This window comes from Pundamilia nyererei, unplaced genomic scaffold, assembly GCF_000239375.1.
Source record: "Pundamilia nyererei isolate P.nyererei 1_Seehausen unplaced genomic scaffold, PunNye1.0 scaffold00104, whole genome shotgun sequence".
NCBI lineage: Eukaryota > Metazoa > Chordata > Actinopteri > Cichliformes > Cichlidae > Pundamilia > Pundamilia nyererei.
This window is the reverse complement of record NW_005187505.1, coordinates 1,205,865-1,228,742: the sequence shown is the minus strand read 5'-3', so window position 1 is coordinate 1,228,742 and position 22,878 is coordinate 1,205,865. Positions and strand designations below refer to the sequence as shown.

The window sequence follows — 22,878 nt, the reverse complement described above, 5'->3', positions numbered from 1 at the left end:
ATGACTATGCTGGTGTCTTAATAGGCACCGCATCCTTTAACCCACAAAATATATATACATGTGCAGCTTTCACTTCTGCTTTCTGCATCATCCCCAACTAGTCTGACATCCAAGTAATAAAAACTATTCAACAAAATATGATATAAACTTTAGCACACTGACACAAGTACAGGAAGAACATTTAAGGGGAAAAAAGAATTCTTTCATGAAGGTGTGGGAGAAACAATCTGGAACATTTTAAGAGCTCAGAATAGGATCAGTGTGAGACAAGAAGCCATTTTTTTTCCATGGGAGCGATATTTCAGAGGTATCAGAACATATTCAAAACCTAACTGTTGTCAAAACAAGCTTGAGTGCGTCTAGGAGAAACTGTCCTAGCAAAGATAACATCTTTACCTGAATTTCCATTTTCTCTTCCACTTAATGCCTCTGCCTCATGATTACACAAGCTAAATGTGTGGGCCAGTGCAACCACCAGTCTGTTTTGCAGACGTAGTGACACTTTGTAAATGGTAGCAAATAAGTAACAGAAAATACAATGAAATTGTAGAGGTTAAAACACATGTTTTAATTGTTAACTGTATAGTCCTGCACAGTACAAATTTTGCCATAATTCTTAAATAAGCAAGGAGCCTTCACAGGTTTCTACTGTTGCAAATCGGGTATTCCAGCTTGTCTTTTTTCTTGGAGTTTAGATCCATATTTTTTTGCTTTCCTAGCTACTTTACAAGGTAATACCTGCAGCTCTTGCTGATGCTATCTCTTTGGTCATGTTGCCCAGTGTTGTTTAACCTTAAGAAATTCTGGTTCTCTAGATCTCTGACTGTGTCGTCTCCATCACTTGGTGTTTGCACTACTCTTCACTGGAACCCGATAGGAATTGAGGTTTGTGCTTAAAGGCTGAACTGGTACCATCACATTTTGAGACATCAAAACATTGAGCGCCACATCATTGGACAAACTTGTCACTTTGAGTCCACTCAGAAACTCCATCTAACTGTCACGGTGATTCAAAGTCAAGACAAAAGCGTGTCACTACATTTTCACGGCACTTTAAAACTGACATTAACTGAAGGGTGAAAAAATACCTCAGACAACTGGTAGAAATAATCACATTTCTATGCATTCTTAGCACAAATTGTAGTGTTTTTCATATTGTAATGATGATCGACTGCATGTGCAGGTACTGATATTCTATTAAGGAGTTTAAGAGCTACCTGCACTTGGAACTGCTGCTGATTTTAAAAAGACCAGACAGAGACGAGTCTTTGATGTTGCTGCCAATAACCTCCCAATAAGAGGTTGGATTTCTCTTTTCCTTCCAAGTGCTATCCTTCTTGTCTGAGTTAAAAAAAACAAAAAACAAAAACAAAAAAAGTACTTTTCACTGTGTTAGGTTTTCACTGAGTGAAAAGAAAGAGCAAGTGTTGCAAATAACAACAATTTGCTCGTTTTAGCTTTGAGGCTGTGAGCAAAAGGGAACGATTAGATCAAAATCTGCAGATGGAAAAGTCTGCCTGAGATTAGTTTGTGAACACCGCCTATGGTTTAAACACTATTGTACAGAGATTTAAGATGACAGTTAAAAAACAGAAACATTAAATATTTAGGTTTATTCAACTTCATTTACTCAACATAAATGAGAAGCAATCTAAATTAGTCTTTGCTCCTTTGATTAAAAAAAAATCCTAAAGGTTTGCAATAAACAGAAATCCATTCTATCAGCTTTTACAAATCCTTGCAATTGAAAAGTGTGCCTTTATTCATCTTCTTTTCAGTTGAATCCACTTCCTTGGTCAGGCTCAGAATTTTACAAAAGGATGAAAAAGATTTGGACTTAAAAGTTCAGGGTGAGCTTTCATAGGGACCGGAGCAAGAGTTATCCAACTACAGAGAGAATAAGATTTGAATAAACAGGAGGTGGAGATCACATCCAAAGAGATAAGACGAAACTTCACTTTGCTTTTATTTAAAAATAATCTGCAAGGTAACTGAATAAACCCTGTATACAGTGTCACTGGGGTTTTAATCGTGTATCCCTACACCTGAGATATTTGACTGCAGCACATGATGCAGGATCAAAGGCGTGCATGTTCGTGTGCAGGGTCATTTCGATTATATATTCCCTTTAAAGAAGTCCAGAATCTGGGAATATTTTTTTAAAAATCCGAGTTTAAGCAGATATAGCAGACAGAAATTATTTGCTATCTTGCGAAATTATGTTAATGGCTTGTGCATGTGGATTAAATATTCCATTGCTTTTTTAAAATATTTGACGTCCTTTTTTAATCCTTTTGCTGGTTTAAGAAAGCTGAAAGATACATTTATACTACTCTTCAAGACCATAATCCTTTTGGTGGATTACGAGTAACAATTTTGAAGAAGTATTACCTTCATGTGGTATCAGCAGCTTTTCAAATCAAGCCTTTAAATCCCTTATCATACATTTATATTAGGTGTTGCAGATATTTTTTTCGTGCTTTTCCAAATCAGCATTCAATGACAGCTGATAGAACTTTTGCTAATACACAGTGAATCATCAAGGGTCACTATCTCTCACAGAGCAAAACCGAGGCTATAGTGAAAGCTAAACAGAAACACATGGGAATGCCAATAACCTACCTCTCACACTCTGAAGTAGTATTGATGTAGTTCTCCGCCAGCATTTATGCCATGCATACTTGCATACTAAAAATATGATTCTTCACTCGGTTTCTTGAACCAATTTTCTCTGCTGAATTGATTGAATGGGACTGTAGCATCAACTGAATAACAACCACCCCACATGTGGTTTAAAACAAATGCTCTTCTTGAGGGCCACTTGAGGCTGGCTCCAGGTTCCTTATTACTAGGTATCAGCTGTGCTATACTCCTCCCTAACCATCCTTACCAGCACTTGCTGATAATGCCACAATTCACTATTCCCCATGGAGCCGCTTTCATGGGGAACGGCGTGGAATGAAGGACATGGACAAAAGGCATGTGACATCTTACTCAAGTGGTAACCTGTGAAACGCAAGATCACAGTAATTCATTGTGAGCCATAAAGTGCTCCTAAATTATTTCTACATGTAGGTACATGTACACCCACAGCATTAGGGCAAGAGAGGAGAGGGAAGGACCTCAGAGTGCAAAAACAAAAAAATACAGAAATGAGTTAAAATTTAAAGATAAAGTAGATGAAGTTGAAAAAGAATCTTGGAAGACCAAAATACTTCCTAGTGAGATTGGTGGTTCGTTAAATGTAGCATAAAATCATATTATTATTATTACTGCACAATGCTCATTAGTGTACAGTGTAACTAACATATAACTTCTGGCAGATGTAGTTGATCCCACTGATTCATGCAAATCCGTGCCCCACATGCAACTTTACTATAAGGATGCAAACTGTGTCAATGCATTCAATGCGCTAAAGTTTCAGCCAACAACAGGTAAGAGAATAACAGAACTAGAATTTTTCACTATATTAAGTGTATATCTGCAAATGAATTGCACATCGTTAGTGGTGTAATGATGTGCAATTTTATTTCCCATCCAGTGAACCCAGTATAATCCTCCGGTCAGAAGAACTATACTAAATTGAGCACATCTGTGAGTGCAATGTTAAGCTGTGCAGAAAATACTGAATTTTCTTCTAGTGAATGGAAAGGTGTGACACATCCAACTTACTGAAAGACAAAATGACAGACAGTTCAGCTTTACATTATCTTGAATGTAGTCTACACGTTTTGATAATATTGCCTTAAGTATGTGCCTCAGTGTGACAATAGGGTCACTGTAGAGAAGAACAATTCCTCTTTTTGCAGAGAGAAATTGAACATATCATCGTGCAAATTTAAGAATGAATCAAAACTTGATAAAATGTTTGTATTTTAGAAAATATTAGTATATAACTTTTTCATAGGCTGTGAATCATCTCCTAAATCCCTCTGCAAATCATCTTGCAATCCCCCGGGAGGTACCATCCTGCGGTCTGCTCTAGATTAATACTCAGGGATTTCTTTGGAATTGATTATTTAACTTTCTTTAGTATTACGTTTTATCTCCATCCAGCAGAATGGCTTTGCGCTGTCATAGAGGGCTTTGCCAATGAACTGAAATCCTCAGTGCAGGTGTGGAAAGCAGAGTGGTGAAGGGGCTCCTTCACTTCTGGACTCCGCTGATAACCTTAACATTTGACCACGTATTGTGTGCAGGCAGCTGGTTCTATGAAAGCTTGTGGCGATGCTTTCCTCCAAACAGATTCGCTTTTTTTTTTTTTTTTTGTTCTCGCACGACTTTGAGTTTTGAAAAGAAGAGCAAACTCTTGAAAGGGAAATAGATGGCGCACAGCTTCAATTGCTGCACAGACCTGATTAATGAGCATTTCTTATCAGCGATCTGCTTATTTTGTTGCTAGGACGGAGGAAGCTTCAGACAAATTGAACCGCTCGTTGTAAATGGTCAGTGAAGTGAATTTCTCAAGAGATACATTTTGCATACCTCCAAGACGGAGGAGTTTGAAATTAATATTTTAAATACTCAGCAGTTTATATTTCTAAGATTCAAGTTATAACAACAGAGAGTTCTGGCACTCAGATGGCTTTATAATGAATTAGTCAAGCTTGGAAATGAAAACTTCCCCTGTCAGCTGGATGGCGGGCAAACCTGTTTGCACCGCTTCTATGTGAAGAAATAGATTAAATGCTTGCATGCTGATTTTGTAACTAGGTTATTGGTCACTCACCCCCCCCCCCTCCCCTTTTGCTTACTCACCCTGTCTCTCTTCTTCCATTTCCTCCTCAACTTCTCAGCCAATCGGTTGTTACTAATTACTGGATGACATTTATTTTTTTAAGAAGGCTATTTTTAACCCAAATAATGTGTTGGTAGAGTTTTTCTCTATTAAAAAAAGGGAACAAGATCTTGCTTTTACTGGATACAAACACAACCACTTGACTACTTCTATACTACTAAGCAAGCCCCTCCGCCCACCCCCACTCCGTCTGTCACCAATTCCTATCTTCACACTGGAACCATTTTCCAGAGCGATTTCGGGGGATAATAGCACTCACAAATCATCCGCTGGGCACCGGAGCCCATAAAACTGATGTGCCTTCACTTCAAAACAATGGAGGGGCCTTATGATGTCATAACTTTAGTAAGTGACAGCCTGGACAGGTGTTTTTTGGCCCCAGAATGGGCAAAGTGCCAATGACAGCCCAGAAAGAGAAAACTTAATCAGCTGCCATGTTGAGAGACAGAAAACCTTTCAAATAAGAAGCCATGATAAATTCTCTGTCATGTTCTCCATACTAAACAAACTGACAGCTTTCACCTTAAAAACCAGCTTTTTTCTTAAAAACTGAAGACTAAACACAGATCTACATGAGAGTTTTGTACTAATAAGAGTTCCTTGGGTTTAGCTTGAAAGTAATAAATTATTCATATGGTCAGGTTAAAGGACACTATAAATCTCTGGAGTTTTTTAGAAATGTAATTGAGTCGGTCAAATATCAGTGGAACTGACACCCTGATTTGAACACATATTGGAGATTAAATTCAAAATGAATTAACTTTATTTTTCACAGGGAAAATCAGGGTTATCCGCATGACACGTTGCCTCCTTTAATTAACTACCGCTGCACTTGTTGACATTCTTTGTAAAGGGTGTATGAGTTAAGCACACCCCCAGTGTGGAAAGATTCAAAAGTCACTTACATGCTAAAAAGAATTATGAATGACTGAGGAGCATGGCCTGATTGAAAATTGATCGAGTTAGCCGTGTTACACCTGGTCTCGTAGCATTTCACATCCTTCATGCACAGTGAGTTTGATGCATTTTTCAATAAGTAGCTCCGTGGCAGCACAACCTTTTCATACTTGTGTTTCTCTGTAGGGAAAAATTGTTTGGATGAAACCATGTTGCCTCCACAGATCCAAGCCATTACTTCAAAGAGACAGGGTGGGGATGATCTTTGCATGACGGATGCAGCTTTCCTAGCTGTGGGTGCTGCAGAACGAGCAGCGTCTCATATCTGGGTTTCAAGTTCCATTGCCCTGCAACTGCTACAAACAAAAAAACTAACTGAAAGTAACTCCTCCTTTTCCAAGATGGATACTTGGTGTTGTTATTATCATTTTCTGGTTTACCAGACCCAGTGTCATTTTGTGGGCAGACACTGGGTCTGGTAAACCAGAAAATGAGGACCAAAAATAAGCTAATTATCCCCATACCCATAAACTATTAGATTCCAGGGTGTTTAAATTGCCAATTTAGAAATGCTCTGATTTGCTCTGACTGCACATCACTAAATGTTCTACTTGCATTTAAATTCACTATACTAGTGCTTACTAAACGCATTAAAAATACAGTCTGAGTTTATAAAACAATAGGAAATGTACATATAGTCACCAGCGAACTACAAAACTGCCATTTTTTTCACGATTGGATTCTAAATTTTACTCCACTGTTTAAAACAGGCTTTTAATTTACATGTGCTGCCAAATGTGGGTGATTTGCATGCAAAAAGTCCATCAGTTTACAATGGGAGCATGTAATGCAGGTCAGTTTCTGTACAGTTTATGTGCCCTAAACACCTCATGTTCAGGGTATTAAACACAAGATGCTAAAGGTGAGCCCCGAGGAGCAGAACTCAAATAAATCACTGCAGCCATTGCTAAATAATCTAATGGAAGCGTGCCTGCTTTTACAAAGCCGTGTGAGGTGAGAGCATTTCTTTTTATCATTGTGCGCAATTTCCACTGCAGTGTTTCCCACAGAGTGAGAATTTACATGGGATTGTGTGTAGCACAGCAACCACCAAATTTCTCACCCCTAAATTCCTGACATTCAAGCAATCAGTGGTTGGGAGAAGTGCTTACCCACACCAAGTGTGACTTAATACACCCACACACACACACAGTCACACAAATAAATGACACATTTTTTTTAAATTTATTTGTGAGAGAGGATCTTTTTTTCTTTGTCATTTGGGTACATTTGCAAGCTGCATGTAGAGTGCGCTTAGAAACTGCTGTTGTGAAATAACAGTTTTCTCAGCAATGGCAATTTGTTTTCCTTACTTGCAAAGCTGTATTTATCTAACAAGTGTTGCAGCTGCATTTTTTCCCGTCACCCCTGAGTTAGTCTGACAAAACTGATCAATTCCGATTTTTACACAGGCAGTGTAGCGTTTTTTCTTTTCTTTTCTATTATAACTAAAGTCCTTTTACCTCTGTTTTAAGTGAATCTGCAGTGATTGTGTGCTGGGCTGTGACTCAACATCACATTACTGTGCTCATGTAGACACAAAACACTGAAGCCGCTCTGCTAATGTGCCACTAAATTAGAAAGTTTACATTCAAAATTTATCATTTCTTCACCACACTTGCTTAAACCACCTTAAGGTCACTCTGCTTGTTGCTTGTCGAGTTCTACAACCAAATTGAACGTTCATTTCAGTGATGTTTGAGAAACCCCTGGTTTAAAAATACACCGTAGACAGGATAAAATCCAAAAATCTGACTTTAACAGCAATACATATTATGCTTGGTTAAATAGTATTGTATCTGGCAGCCAAACTCGGTTTAGTTTTACTTAAAAGCATCACAGTGGGGCTTTACATTAGGATGTCCCTGGGGACAAACATTTGAAATGGGCCTAATATAGTTTGAAGGTACTTAAATGGATTATACATCAGGCTACAGGAACATGGGTGGGCATAACAGACAGAGTATTGTTGGTGATGGAGGGAAGGCATGCATGGCTGCTCTGCAGGCTCCAGACAGAGTCTGACAGGAGAAACATGGGAATGGCAAACATAGGAAACTCCTTGTGCCTGCCTATGTACATCAGCCGGGGTCACTGGCACACCAATCCTCAGATGTAAATGCAGCTAAGCACAGAAGAAGACAGACAGATGCACACACCTTTCTACTAACAGAGCGCATCGCTGCCTGTCAGACCGGATCGAGGGGGTCAAGGGAGGTCACAGTAGCAAAGCCAGAGCAGTCAGACAGCTCGTCAGTGCTGCTGACAACCAGATGGATGAGCCAATACTTAAGGGAGCTGCAGTTCCACTTTCCCATTTATTAACACAATGTACTACTCCAGTTGGACATGCCCCAAAAAGCTACAAGTTTTCAGCTATTTACTGCAAGTTAAAGTTATGTTAACAGCTCATTCAAATATCCCCTGGTGATAAATTTGAATTTCTGTTTTCTCATATCCATAATCTCTTGGCAAAATATCTCATCTCCCAGTTCTCAGTCAAAGCCCCAAATCTATATGTGCTGTTTACTGAGCTTGGTTGGCTCAATATGGCACATTCATTTGTCACCGCTGTGTGTCTTGGAGCAGAATCTGATCCCAGAGTCAACATTAACATGGCTTTTCTGGGGCAACAGCTTCATTATTGAGTCCCGGCATGGTGAACCGCACCATTACTGCTCTGGAGATATAGAGGCCAAACACGGAGAGCAGAGGGGAGATGGAAAGACGAGAGAAGCCGGGATATAGGATAAGCAGAATTATAAAGTAGGGAGAGGGGAATGGCGGAGTGTGAGTGAAGGATGCTAGCGTGAGGATGGAAGGAGAAAAGAAGTGACCAAATAAATCACCAGCCAACAGGTAATTGGACGAGCTGCACTCCTCTGTTGCATCACTGTGAAAAGTGACACCACAGTTTGAAATTAACTCCGAGGGATTTAGTTCCTTCTGGTATAATTCCAGGAATGGCTGCCATAATGAATCTTTTGGGGAGTAGGAATTATTATCCTAATTTAACTCATATTATGGCACAGCTCTCCAGTGAGTAGAGGCCCCCAACAGAGAGGCTAAAAACATTTGAAATTACCCCTGTATGACCACAACAGGACTGTCCTTGGAAGCTGAGCACTTTCAATGTTTGTCAGGTGAGCAGTTTTTATCACGTGCAAAGTGCGTCTTTGCAGTTGAGAATTAGAATATACAAAGTTAAGTGGTTTCAAGGACAAGAAGATTGAGTCAGACTCAGTATCAACATTTGCACTTCTGAACAGAAGTTGTTTAAGGGCATAATTATGCAGAACACGCACTCACATTCTCACAGAAGTGTAATTTAAAGATAGAATCGCTCTGATACAAGGTTTGGTGTTCACTTATCTACCAAAATAAATCTATTTCCCAATAAGGAGGTTTGTTTGAAAACATAAAACAGTACTGCTGAGGTGCTGTGCTGAGACAGAATGTCAAGGTCAGATCAGTTATCTATTATGTAGATGATAATAATCAAAGCATAAACGTGCATATCCAGCTTTGAATGCAAGTGCCAACAATGGGACATTACAGGAAGCATGAAAGCAGAGGGGATGACCCATCACAAGAATCCTCAGTAGTTCTCCCATTCTTGACGTCAATGTGCTTGCTATGTTAAATATCACCAAAGCAACCTATGTTTTCTGTTATGTTGATAAGAATCAAGACACTTAGGCCTTTATTGTAACTCACTTATTTGACCTTTTATTCATACTGTACCTGATTCAATATTACCTAGATCTAATTTAAAACTGACTATATGTTAATAATTCTAATTAGGCACCTGGAGAGTGGTGCTTTCCTCAAATCAATGCTATGGCCATCTGTGCTTTTAGCAAAGTGGATGACCTTTCCTGTACTTCCCCCACCAATAAACCACTAATCTCATTAGGTTTTTAGAAGACCGCAACAAGTCCTCAGTCCCCCAATGCAAAGTCAGACAGTCAGCACTAATCACCGGAGACATGTGTCGGCCCACAAAATAAAAAAAGTTAATATTACTTTGAAGACTGAAAAGCTGCCTTGCATAAAAAAAAGACGTATGAAAAAAAGTTTAAAGTACTTCTGAGTATTGAGGCTCGCAGTTTTAAGAGTGATCTGGAAACTGGGAACATTTTTGATCAAATAAAATCTGAACATCAAATGAGAAATGTGAAAGAACAGAAAAGAAAACGTTTTACAGGTACAGAGATAAAGAGACTCGGGACATTTCTTTCGTCATTCCCAGTCAAATAAAAACTTAAAACCCATATTTTTCAGCTTATTAAAAACAATCAACTTTTACTGATACAAGTTGGTTTTACAACTGAATTACTTGAAAGAAATTCTCTAAGATAATGAAAAACATGAAAGTTCCTGCATTAAAACTTTTCTATTAATGCATGCTTTATTGGATTTGGATACTCTGTGTATTTTGCCCTTGTTTATAAAAATAAAAAAGTTAATATGTCCCAAACTGAAGTGGAAAAGGTTTTTACCTAAAACATTCCAAGCATTGAGTTTGAGCTTTTACTACAAACCTTGATTTTATTCAATGAAAAAACAAGAAGCAGACGCCGCTGTTACTCGTGTCCCATCTTCTATGCTAACTGCTTTCAATTATTAGGTGACTGGGGAATGAGACCTCTCTTTTTTAGCCATGTTGGAGAGTATTGATTGGACAAGGAAACTGTGTAAAATTGTAGAGAAGTGGGATGACCTTGTCTCTTGTATTTCTCTCCTGATCGACAGACAAAGTAGAGACAGCTGCGGAGATGTACCTGCATAGCAATGCTCTCCTTCATTTTGTTCAGCTGTGCAGTGTGATTAACACAGTGAATGCATTAACACCATCTTTAACTTTTGCAAAATACGTGAATTTGAATACGAAAAAAGAAACAAAGACTTAATTGGCACGAGGTCTTTGGAGAGCCACAGAAATTTGTGGAGGTAAAGGACCCTAACTGACCTGCATTTCCAATAACATCTTCAAGCTCAAACATTTCCCAACTACCTAATTTGGCCAAGCTAATAATGTTAGTGATGAATGATGACTCACAGATGATTGGACAAATTAAAGGATGAACCACTAATGCAGGATGAGTCATCCAAAAAACATGCTTTTAGAGACATCCAGTGGCTCAATTTTGCACTTCACTGCGGTTATGTAACAAACCACACCCATTGGTGAGTGGCAAGTTTATTGACATGACCTACTTCACTGCAGCCAATTAAGGAAAAAAAAAGCGCTAGAGGTCAAAACTATGACTGCTTTTTAGAAAAAGGTAGGAATTTGCATAGTATAATATTATTAAAAATGCTAGCCAAACAATTAGCGTGGATGGCAACGAAAGATAACAACTTGGGAAATCCATTTCGTGTGACCCTAAGTTGTTTTATGATGAGGCATTTCTTTTTTTCTGCTATGACTGGTTTGTTTGTGAGAGGGCTGTCAAAAAGGGCCATCAGAGAGTGTGAACATAGGGGCGACGGGTGCCTCACACAGTGAATCTATCCTACAGTCTGTTTGTGTTCCTCTGACACAGCGTAGTCTCTGGACTCTGTCAGCAGTCCTGTTCCTGTCAAGTCAAATAACAGCATTTCAGATGGGCTTCTCACTCTGACATAGTGAGCCCACTGAATAATATGCCAGAGAGGTTAAAAATTGGTTGGAAAATGTGCTGAACTTCACCATACATCCACTGATGAATGCAAACAAGAAACCCCCCAAAATTCCACAACACACAAGCACGCACGAGCTTGGAAAACACAAGAAGTGCCCACTTTCCTCCTCGCTGGCATTTCTTCCAAATGTCAAATCGTTCACCTGGAACAAGTTACACAGACCTTCAGGGATCCTCTTTGAGAATGTCAAACTAAACCACGAATCTGTACAAAGCTTTGGATAAAGTACAACGTCCACTGACTTCTTATAGCCAAGCCTGAGGGGAAGTGAACCATCCAGGTCTCGGATGACACAGTCACACTGCACTTCATAAATGTACATATAATCTTAGCCTGTGCTTTGTCTTTTAAATAAACCAAGCATGTTTATCCTGTGGAAATATCACATGCCCCTAATTTCCGTGTTTGTGTATATTGGAATAAAAGTGAAAGTGTCCATACTCCAGTTTCCCTGGAGGCACCTCAAAAACAGAAATCTTTTCTGAGAGGGAAAAAAGTCAACATCTGCCAAATGTCATCAAACTCTGTGGTATTTACTACCATTATCTGGGCTTCATCTCACGTTTTCGTTTAAAAAGACAGTGTTGACAGAGTCAATAAATTGAACCGACTGACCACATAAAGGGGAACTACAGTTTGCAAAGCCTCCGGGCATTAAAAGAAACACAGGAAGAACCAGGTTACACCTCAGGCAATAAACAAGTCTTCACTTGCCAAATCAGAGGAATAAAACAAGAGGTGACACCGGATGCAATAACATTAACAGACTACTTTTATGACTGGACTTAATAATATTGACCTGGTTAAACGATGCTCCCTTCTTGCTGTGCCAGCCACTACGCTAGCCTCTTTTCCAGTGTGGAGAGAAGAATGTTTACCTTTTGATTTGATCCACAGTATCCAGGGCCACAGCCATGTTCATCTGCTGTGTGTGTACACAGTATTGCGTCTCGTGTGAAGTCATCTGTCTCAGAGGCAGCTCTAATTCAGCTTTGATTTCACACATGGTCTTTTTCTCACAGGGAATTTGAAGACAGAATGTAATTGTTTCATACTCTTTCTGACAATTTGTAAACTGTCTGGAAACGAAATCTTTTTTTTTTCTATGGACACTGAATTGTAACACTTCAAATCCCTTAAGCTATTTCAACTAATGCTTTCTAAAATTAGTGATTTTCAAAGCTCTGAATGCAATATGTCTGGCTTTCGAAGTAAATTTTCTTTCATTGTAGACAGTTATATTTAATTGTGAAATAAGATCTGTGTGTATGTATGCTGTATGTAGTTTCTATTTTTGTTAGGGATTTAAAATGAACAGACCTGTTAGTTACATTCCTAAAAAAAGCCCAGTTTATTGATAGTTTGTAGATCCAAAATGCAATAAGGAATATTCAAAGGGAAGACTGCTCATTGCTTTTTGTGTCATTACTGATTGCAATTCAAAGTACCCCATTGAAGTATTTTAGGTTTGTTGTTTTAATTACAATAAAGAGCCATTCTGAGTTTAAATACCTACCTTAAAAAAATTGAATTTGATTCTAAAAAAGCAAATTTGTAGCAAAAGCCACATTTTGAGTTTTCTAGCTAAATTTTTAGTCGCAGTGTTGTTACAAAACATTCTCAAAACTCCAATAAGAAAATATATGATCATATTTTAGAATTGCAAACTGAAATGAAGCTTATAGTCGTGCATGCTAATGCTAGCTAGACATGCTTACAACATCAGTGTTCACAGGTATAACAACTGCTGTGTTGTTTTCCATTATAATAAGCCAATTAGCAAATTTTATCAAAACTATGACAACATCATGACAAACAGCGATGCTAAACATCATTATGTCTTCTAACGGTTACCCAGACATGAATACCTATCCAATTTCATGGCAGTCTATCCACTAACCATTCAACTTGCACCAAAGTGGTCAAGAAGCTAACAGATGGCATAATCTGTCTGTAGTAAGAACAAGAGAATGGCAGGGAAGAAATGACTGTGATTCATTATTGACGTTGAGTACATGGCGTCTCCAACTGATGATCATTCCTGTTTATCAGCTTCAGGCAGGCCAGTAATTAGGACAGCAATTCCTCCAGGAAGACAGTTTGACTTTTATTGCCTATTCAAATAGAAATCAACCGCCAGCAGCTCATTGACTCGCACTTAGCATGAATTAATGCTCAGCTACTTCTAATGGATCACACATACTGTTATATAATCTGCTGTATAAATCTACAAAACTCCCAATGGTATAATAAAGGTTATGTGCATCTGTATCTTCTGTTTGGTCATTTTACATCTTTCAAACACTAGGAGCATCGCTCCTCTGCCTCATGTCCCTAAATGATTTTAACCTGCATTTATGTCTGCTGCGAATTTTCCTTCCTATGACCAAACCTTCAAAGGCAAAACAAAGAGCTTTCTTAGACTGTAAGCTCAGCTTTCGTCCCATGAAATACCAAGCACTCCTCCTGTTGGCTAATTGCTTGTTAGTGCTCCTCGCCAACAAGAAGAAAAAGTCACGCAGGGCTGCTTCAAAAACATCTGCAGCAGCACAGTGAGATATTAAGGCGCCCTGTCATGTTGGCGCCATTTACAAGAACTTGTGACACCAGCTGAAGCTGTTCCCCCTGCTGCTAAAGTTGCACTGCAAAAAGAAAAAAAAAAGAAAGCAATCTAAATTCACTCCTACCTTCTTTCTTTGTTTTTGTCCACATCACAGAGCTCTCTTGGTAATGCCATTCTGTGAATAGGCCCTAGTTGTGTGTAAAAGCATATGCTATGGGTCAGAGGGAAAGCTAGATTCCACCTTTTTAGTCTAATGTGTCTTACAATCTCCAGTCATAGAGGAATTTGGCCTGTGGGCAATTACAATAACGCCTCCCTGCCAAGGTCAGATGTGAGCAGACAGGAATACCAAATCTGAATGTTTTATGGAGGAAATGACAATGGCTGAGCCAGATAATAAAGCTGGTTGGAATTATCTGGTACTGAGGCTCAGAGTAATTAAGAGCAAAGAATGGCTGCCTTGCATTATTGCTGGGTGAGTGGCAAGACTGGAGAACACCTGAGGCTTTTGGAAGTGCACCACATTCAAAGGAATCTCCAGAGGTTTAGAGGGTAGTACTTACGACTGCTGCTGTCGCATTTCAACTGCTGTTCAGGTTCTGTTATTCAGGAATGCAACACAGACCAATGCTGCTAGGGTAAAAGGGCTAACGTTATGAAGATGCACCACCGGGACATTTTGCATCCAGTTTGATTTAAGATAAGATGTTGATAAAAAGAGTAAGGACATTTTACAATGTTTGAAAAGTGTACTTTACTATTTAGTCCTCTAAAGTGTGGCCGTATCTTATTTCTATTTTCTGCCCAAAATTCAGTACTACCAATGGTGACCTGTTTTGGTCAAAAGTCCACCTGAAGAGTTTTTTTGTTGTATATAGTATACAACAAAGTATATTTCATCAGGAGAGTGATTTATTATTTCCATATGGCTCCAGTTAATGTGTCATGGTATCAGTTATAACATAGTAAAATACATAACAAAATAAGCTAAAAGAAAATTATATTAGAACTGAACTCTACTGAAATCTATCGTGAAATTGAACATCTTTCATTTTTTTGGTTTTGCTACCCAAGAGTAAAAACAGGCAGCTATTTTCATTTTAAAAAGTTGTGTACACAAACTTCAGTCGAAAGAGTTAAAAAAAAATGTCCAACAATAGAAGAGTAAAATAACGCTTTATAAATGAAAATTAATGAATGAACTAAATTGTTTTCACATGCCATGTCCACGAACATGTGCTTTACAAAACAAGGGTTGGGCTCATAGTGGGTGATGTATTCTAGACAGATATGTCCATGCTTTCCTCTTACCAGCCACCAGCTAAAGTACTTCTAAGAGGGATACCGAGGTCTTCCCACGTTAGCTGAGAGTCTTAAGCCCTTTCTTACGACAGATATGTGCTGTGGCGTCCTGCACCGATTTGTCAGGGAGTTTCTCCACTCGTTAACAAAACCATGAGGTGCTTGAAGTTTTCCAGTCCAGGAAGCAATTCAACCTTTCACAGCTTAGCTCTGTGGCTTCGGGTTTGAAAATGGTAAAACAAAAGTGGATATAATAAAATTTAGAAGGAAAAAAGTTATTTATTAAAAAAAGAAAATAGAACCTGAAGTTCAAAAAGGGAAAAAAAGAACATAATGATGAGTCAGCTAAATTAAAGGCCAAGCTAAAATGATCTGTCCTAAGTATTCTTAAGAAATGGCCATAAAAACAAAATTCCCAGATACTAGGCATTGAGCTGGTAAGTTGGATGCCAGCTACAGAGGATCTGTGAGATGTATTATTTAAAAATCTAAAAAGTATATCTGACATGTCAAGCCAATAAGAAACTTCAAATCAATTTTAGACTAAAAGAAAAACCATGCAACGCCTTTGAAATACAACCCTAAAGTATAATCCAGCTCTTTTGAGAAATCAGGTTGTAGACATTGCTGTTTGATCTTAATCAGGCCTTGAGCTGCAACTTCCTGAGGAACTAGATAAACCAAACCAGACAGCATTGCAATAGTAATGTAAAAAGAACTCTATGCAGTCCTACGAAAAACTTACTAAACCCAATGATTCAGTATATTGTAGAAAACCCTTTAGCAGCAATGCCTTTGTTTTCTTTTAGCAGTCTCTCTGGAATTGTCCCAATCTTTACAGTGTTGTTTCAGTTCATTGATGCTTGCAGGCATTCATTCTTGCACAGCTCTCTTTAGGTCCCACCACAGTATTTCAAAAAAGGCTGGATTTTGAATGAGCCATCACAGCACCTTGATTCTTTTCTTTTAAAGTCTTTCTTTTATAGATTTTCTGGTATGCTTGAGATCATGATCCTGTTGCATGACCGATTTTCAGCCAGTCTTTAGATGTGGGACAGAAAGCCTCACATTCAACTCTAGAATACTTAGAGTAATTTAATATACGGAGGTGATCATCGTTGACTCATTGGCTGCAAGGTTTCCAGGTCCTGTGGCTAAAAAGCAAGCCAAAACCATTACCCCTCCACCACCATGCCCGGCAGTATGAGGTGTTTGTGCTGATGCACTGTCTGTTATGGATAAATATCCCCACTTTTGTCTCATCTGTCGAAAGAAGTTTGTCCAAGAAGTCTTACACTTTTCTTACACCTGGTTGCCAATTCCCCTCTTGATTTCTATCGATGCAGTAAGGCTGTACTTAGTTTTTTGTGCACTTAGACTGTACATGTAGATGTCTGGAAGAGCATGAAGCTTAATAGTCCCTGTTAATACATCATCAAATGTTAATGTGTATGTGTGTAGCAATATTATGTATAAATAATTATCTGTCAAAATTCATTAAATGTTATAAAGTGTTAAAAAGTTTCTGGTTTGTCAGACACATTCTGAATCACGACATATAAGAGAGCAGACTACATCATAGAGAACTGCTGAACTAATTTCGTAGCATAGATTTTATAAGCAATTACAGTGAGACTGGATCCATTTGAATGTTGATGAAATACGCTGACCAACTGCTGTATGTAGTGCTTAGTCCATTGATTCCAAGTCTTTTGTTACAAATGCAATTACACTGGTTTGTTTCGTCTAACTCTCTCTGTCTGCTTGATAATGACCTTAAGGAGGAATCTCCCTCCTCTCATGCTGTCCAATCAATGCCACTTCGTGCAGTGGTTTAGAGCCACTTCATATTGCAAAGCTCTGCAGTCGCTGATCATCTGAGAAGCAGTCCAACTAAATGGTACATTGGTCATTTGTTCCACTGGCCGAATCAGCTTCAACGTATGAAAATCTGCACGCTCTGACTGAGGATATATGCATATTTAGGCTTATGAAACGACGTTTATATATGTATGAGTCAATGTATGTATGACATCCTCATCCGTCACTCTTTTCATTCGCATAACCTCATATCCCTGCATATATTTCTGTACTTGTATACAACATGCTCACTGTTATGTAAAACCCCTTCATCTCTTTTCATCTCTTTCAGAAAAATTCCACAGATCAGTTGAGCCCATTCTTTTGCTTCTGTTCAATTGCTTCCTTCAACACCCAGCCGATGCCACACGTACTTTCCGGCTCATCCACATGGAGCAAAAATAACATTCTAACTGCATAAAAAATAAAATAAATAAGTGTGTAATGACAACAAAAAGACAGCGATTAGAGCAGGAGCTCAGTGCAAATAGAGGACCCTACTGCGGCTGAAAGCGTGATAATTAGACATTCCTTTCTGTGTGTGCCAGATACACAGATTCACTAATGTGCACTGTGCAGCCTCTCTACAACTGAGAAGCTTATGTCCATGCAAAGAGGCACCCCACTGGCTAAATTTAACTATTTACAAAAGCAACCTTGTCTGTAACACTGTTTCCAATGCTGCCAAAAGCACAGATTTAGCAATATGTGTGCAATGTGCCTTCACTGAAGGTAGCAGCGTTGACATGAGCCTCCTCCTTCAATCGCTTCGCTCTCCGTCCTTCGTGTGAATGTGACCGAGAAAGACTGATTCATTCCATTTCATTTGAGTGTACGTGCATGCATGTCTCACTGTTATGAAGCACGGTTTTGGTTAAAATCGTCATGATTTCAACGTGAAAGACATCAAACAAGAATGAGAGCTTTCATTAGCGTGTTTTATACACATGAGGAATAAAGATCACTTTTAAACACAAAAGCAAAGCAAAAGGTGATGGTTCTTAAATCCCAGAAACTTAATCTATTAAATATTTGTCACACATTCACACTCATCTGCATCAACAACAAAGCAATATTCATGCAGAACTGCAGGGTGATATGTAAATCAATGCATGTCATCATTTACTACATCAGTCAAGCTCATGGACACCAGATGCTGACACTCTGTCATCTGCATATTTCATGGAATAGCAGTAGGGTTAAAGAAAAGGGTTTAAATTAAGGCAAGCTACACATCTGATCTTAGTAGACCTCAGCGAGCTTCATGAAATTATAAATAACTTTAAAAAAAATCTAATAGATCAAAAATGAATAACTCACAGTTCATGTAAATCTCACCTATCAGCATCATGGTATCAGACATGGTCTTAAGTGGAAATGGACAGCAACTAGTTGCTGAAAGTTACAACGAATACTTGCTTAGAGAAAAATTTTCATTGCTACAGAACGGAAGGAACAAAGGGACACCATAAAAGCCTTGGGAACTTAAAAAGTGGTTGGAGTTGTGAAAAAGACGTGGGTAGCACAGTGAAACAGTCGCACTTTATACAGCTACAACAGTTAAGCTACTTTACCAAGTGTACACAAATATCACCTTTTATAATGCTATTATGTAATAAATATGACTGATCCAGGTTTGGATTTGATTTTCAGTGATTATTATCTTTTGCATTTGTGTTTTTAGAGGTCCTGTGAATCTGTTGAGTGATTTTTCTACACCTAATGGAATTTATTTTTTGCCTTTAGTTGCTTTTTCCCCATAAAAACATAATAAGTAGACAACAACTTTATCTGCACATTCACATACAGCAATATTAAACATTTTCAGGAAAAAAAAATCATGTTTTTGTCTCAAGCACAAACCTGTTGACGTTTTTGATATTGGTTTCCTTTTGACTTCATCATGTTTTAAGAGTTTTGCCAAATGAACACTATTCGTCACACTGAAAACTGGGCTAGTTCCCCTGTAGTGCAATTCCAAAGATGAAAACGGCGCGAATCGGATTCCACACCAAATGGAAATCCTTTTTTTCTGGCAAGAAACTAAATCAAATGTCACATTAATTAATAATGATTTTACAAGAACAAAACCAGCATCGTGTTAACGTTCCGCGTGGATAGGAGGTACTAAGGCAACACCACGTCTTTGTTGTTTACTCGTCAGCTCTTTAAACAAAGCCAGTTACAGTCAGGAATCAAAACGTATTCAAGGTCAAGCCACAGCAGTTAACTGTACAACACAATGCTGAAAATATCAGATATCAGCACAGATGTTGGTGAACTGCATCAGACTAAATATTTAAGAAAAAAAGAAACGAATACGCACAAGCAAAATGTACTTAGCCTCATTATAAAGTCCTTAAAATCAAGGTAAGAGGAACACAGAGAGACCATATGTTTCCTCTTCTCTTAGTCAGAATTAGCCGCCAGTCTTGGCGAAACCTGATTTTCTCCCCACTGTAACAACTGAGGAACCCCCCACCCACCCACACACACACACACACACACACACACACACACACACACACACACACACACACACCTGCCCCATTTCCAAGAAAACCTCTTCTCCCTCTTCTCTGGCTGTAACTTTTCAGTGAAGTTAAATGACCCTAAACTACAACCTAATCTCCAATCATCACAGCGAACCACAAGGCTCGTCCAACTGCGATGATTAATCTAGCCGAACGAACGATACAGTAGGAGTAGAGTGCATTTTGTTGTTGTTGTTTGTTAGTTTTTGTTGGGCTTTTTTGGTCTCCTTTCCAGTCACACGACTGTGACTGCGGTTAATTTTGCTGTCGTGCAGATTAGAAAAAACAATAGATTTTGTAGCCAAACGCTGTTTGATATAAACGAATATAAAAAAAAATCTAAATACTTGAAACAGAAACAGGTTTACCTTTGAGCCCCCCGTTCGATTTAGTGGCAAAAGCCTCTCTATCGGTCGTTAAACATGACTGGAAGATCCAATCTAGAAGTAAAACATCTCAACTATAAGACCCGTGGTTATAAAATCCGACAGAAACACGCAGTCTCAAATCTGTTCTGTTGCGTTGCGCTTTTACGCACCTCTGGTGCGGCTTCGACGCCAAATCGTCTCTTAATCTCATTGTAAAAGGTGGCGGTAGATCTCAGTGCAAATATGAAAAAAAAAATGCTTTTTTTTTATTGCGATGGCTGTTGAAAACACGGGGAATGTGAACATGTGGCGAAAAAGCTTGCTGAAATCAAGAATGGTTTTATCGAATTAATGAGACGAGAGAAAACCGCTTTTGGACAATTATAGACTTTCACAGATCTGTATACATAAGCTTTCAGCACGTTGGAATTGTCAAAAGGCGAGTTTTCTCACCATTGGGAATTATTTGCGTCCTACTGCAGAAATTAGACCAGCAATTTTATCCAGACTTGAATGAAACGATGCGGAGCGCTTTTATCCAAGTCACACTGGAGTCCTTTAAGCACACATTATGGTTCGAGTAAGTCAATTGGCTCTTCCTTTTAGAAATGATCCACAAACAGATTGCTGGAATTAGTAATGTCCGGTGAAATGAGGATTTAACGTCTTGAATACTTGATAAAAAAAAAATGCGCGCAATGGTCGTGTGATCGTTTAATACTGACATAATTAATAAGGTATAGCGGTCCATGACTCTGAAATTGTTTCCGCTTCTGGGGTTGTCAAAAAAAGTATATCAGAACCACAAAGTTCCCCTTGCTCCATCTAAGATGCGCAAAGACACCGATGTTGGCACAGGGAGCTGTTGAAATGTCTTTGTGTTCATTGCGCATAGCTTCCAAAGCAGTAGATATTAGACGGGCTCTTTCTAGTTCGAATATAAGGTGTAAAAATATTTTTCAATAGTCATCGAGGATCGGGATGTTTTCTCTGAGCTGAATTACGTGAAACAGGAGTTATGTACTTTTGCCACTCCATGAAACCAAAACAGCGCTGAAATGTTTGAAAACAGAATAAACCCCACTCGGAGTAGCACCGTGACAATCGAGTTTCCACATATTGAATGTATATGCAGGTGTTGATGTGGCTGTGTGAGCAACCTGGCGGATATAGATAGATAGCCATACTAAAAAAAAAAGAAAGAAAGAAAGAAAAAAAGTCCAAGGTTCAACTCCTGACCACAACTAGTTCCTCCTTTCGGACTGTCCTTGAGCAAGACAGCTTAATAAACCCCCTTTACTGAAAGAACAAGCGCTTCTTGTCTGACAGCTTCAGATAAAATATCGAATCCTTTGGTTCCTCTCAGAAATCACAGACTATTGATCATAAAGGGGCCAATATTCAGTCAGCAGCTTACCTGCTTTTATGTTGTCACGCCGGTGGCTTCTTTTTGGTCCGCTTCATCGCATCGCTGTTGCATGTCTGAGGACATGCTTCTGAAGACGGGCTTTGGAGACAAAACGCGCTGCACAGGAGAAAGTGGAGAGGGGGTGGGGGTGCGTGAGCAAGACGGCGAGAGAAAGGGAGAGAGAGCCGTAAGAAGTAGGCTGGCTTCTCTTTGACGGTAACGACAGTCGTTATTTGCCTTTCAGATTCAGGGAAACCAGCCTGAGTTTAGTGCAGCAACACGTGATTTAAAACAGAAATCACCCGCAGCTTGAAAGAGTGCTGTTCGTCGGTACACTAATTAAACCCCATGCCAGGAGAATCACACACGCTTGCCACAGATTTTCCGCGGCAAATCAGCTCATTTAGCCCGTTAGTATATTTTTAACGACATTGGATTTTTTCTTCAGATTATATTTTAATTGGCTGGGGTGTATTAATCACTGTCATTTTGATTGAAAAGACAGAATTTTGCTCGTGGCTTTTCTCTTATAGCCTATATAGTTCTTCCCATTTAAAAAAAAAAGCCTTAGTGAGAGCTTCGCGTAGACTTATAGATTCAGCACCAAGGAGAGCGAATATAAACGATAATAAATTTAAAAAAGCAAAGCTTGCTCACCTTTTGCGTCTGCAAAATTCAATCTTTTCATCGACGTGGATTTTAGTGTACTTTTAATTAAGAAACAATCTTTAATTATTCAAGTACTTTTGAAAAGAAATCTAAATTCAAACAAAAGAAGAACTGAATGGCTCTCAGACCTGCATCATGTATTTCTGTCTATGCATACGTGTCTTTGCAGGAAACCTGTTGATTATCTAAACACGTGGCCAACAGGACCTGCTTTGTGTCAAGTTGTATACATTGTAAGGACTTAGTTTCCCCCCTTCTGCTCTCACAGCGGAATGACTCCTTTTATCATAACTGACTGGCGCTTATCAGATTTAACCGCTTAGCACTTGTTTGAAAGCTGAATTTCTGCCTGATTTATTACAACATTACATTTTCTGAACTGGACTGCTGCTATTAAAGTCTTGGAGTGATTTGATGTTATTCAGTATTTCTCAAAAAAAAAAAATCTGCCACACAGCCAAGATTTCTGGAAAAACACACAGAGGATGAGAATGTTTTACTGACATCTACTGGGGAAGTAGTTTTTAAAGTCACTCTGGTTCTGTGTATTTATGTGTTTGCCTATTAACAGGTCATCTGCCCACAGGAAGTAAAGCTGAAGTCAGTTTCATAGACCTAAACCAACCAGCACCCTTCCCAAGATCATCCAACATGCAGGTAACACAGGTAACTCTTTCTTCTTCCTCTATAGTGAATTTGATCGAATCACCATGAAGATTTTTTAGTGTTTT

The 22,878-nt window shown here is 38.8% G+C and overlaps 1 protein-coding gene across 1 annotated transcript in view; it reads right to left on the bottom strand.

Annotated features, from left to right (window-relative positions):
* chrm2a (cholinergic receptor, muscarinic 2a) overlaps positions 1-21,685 on the bottom strand; it is a 77,868-nt gene extending 56,183 nt beyond the window's left edge. The window contains exon 1 of the mRNA XM_005740829.1: positions 21,488-21,685. The gene's annotated coding sequence lies outside the window, so the exon portion shown is untranslated. The remainder of the gene's footprint in view (positions 1-21,487) is intronic.
* Positions 21,686-22,878: the final 1,193 nt, after the last annotated feature.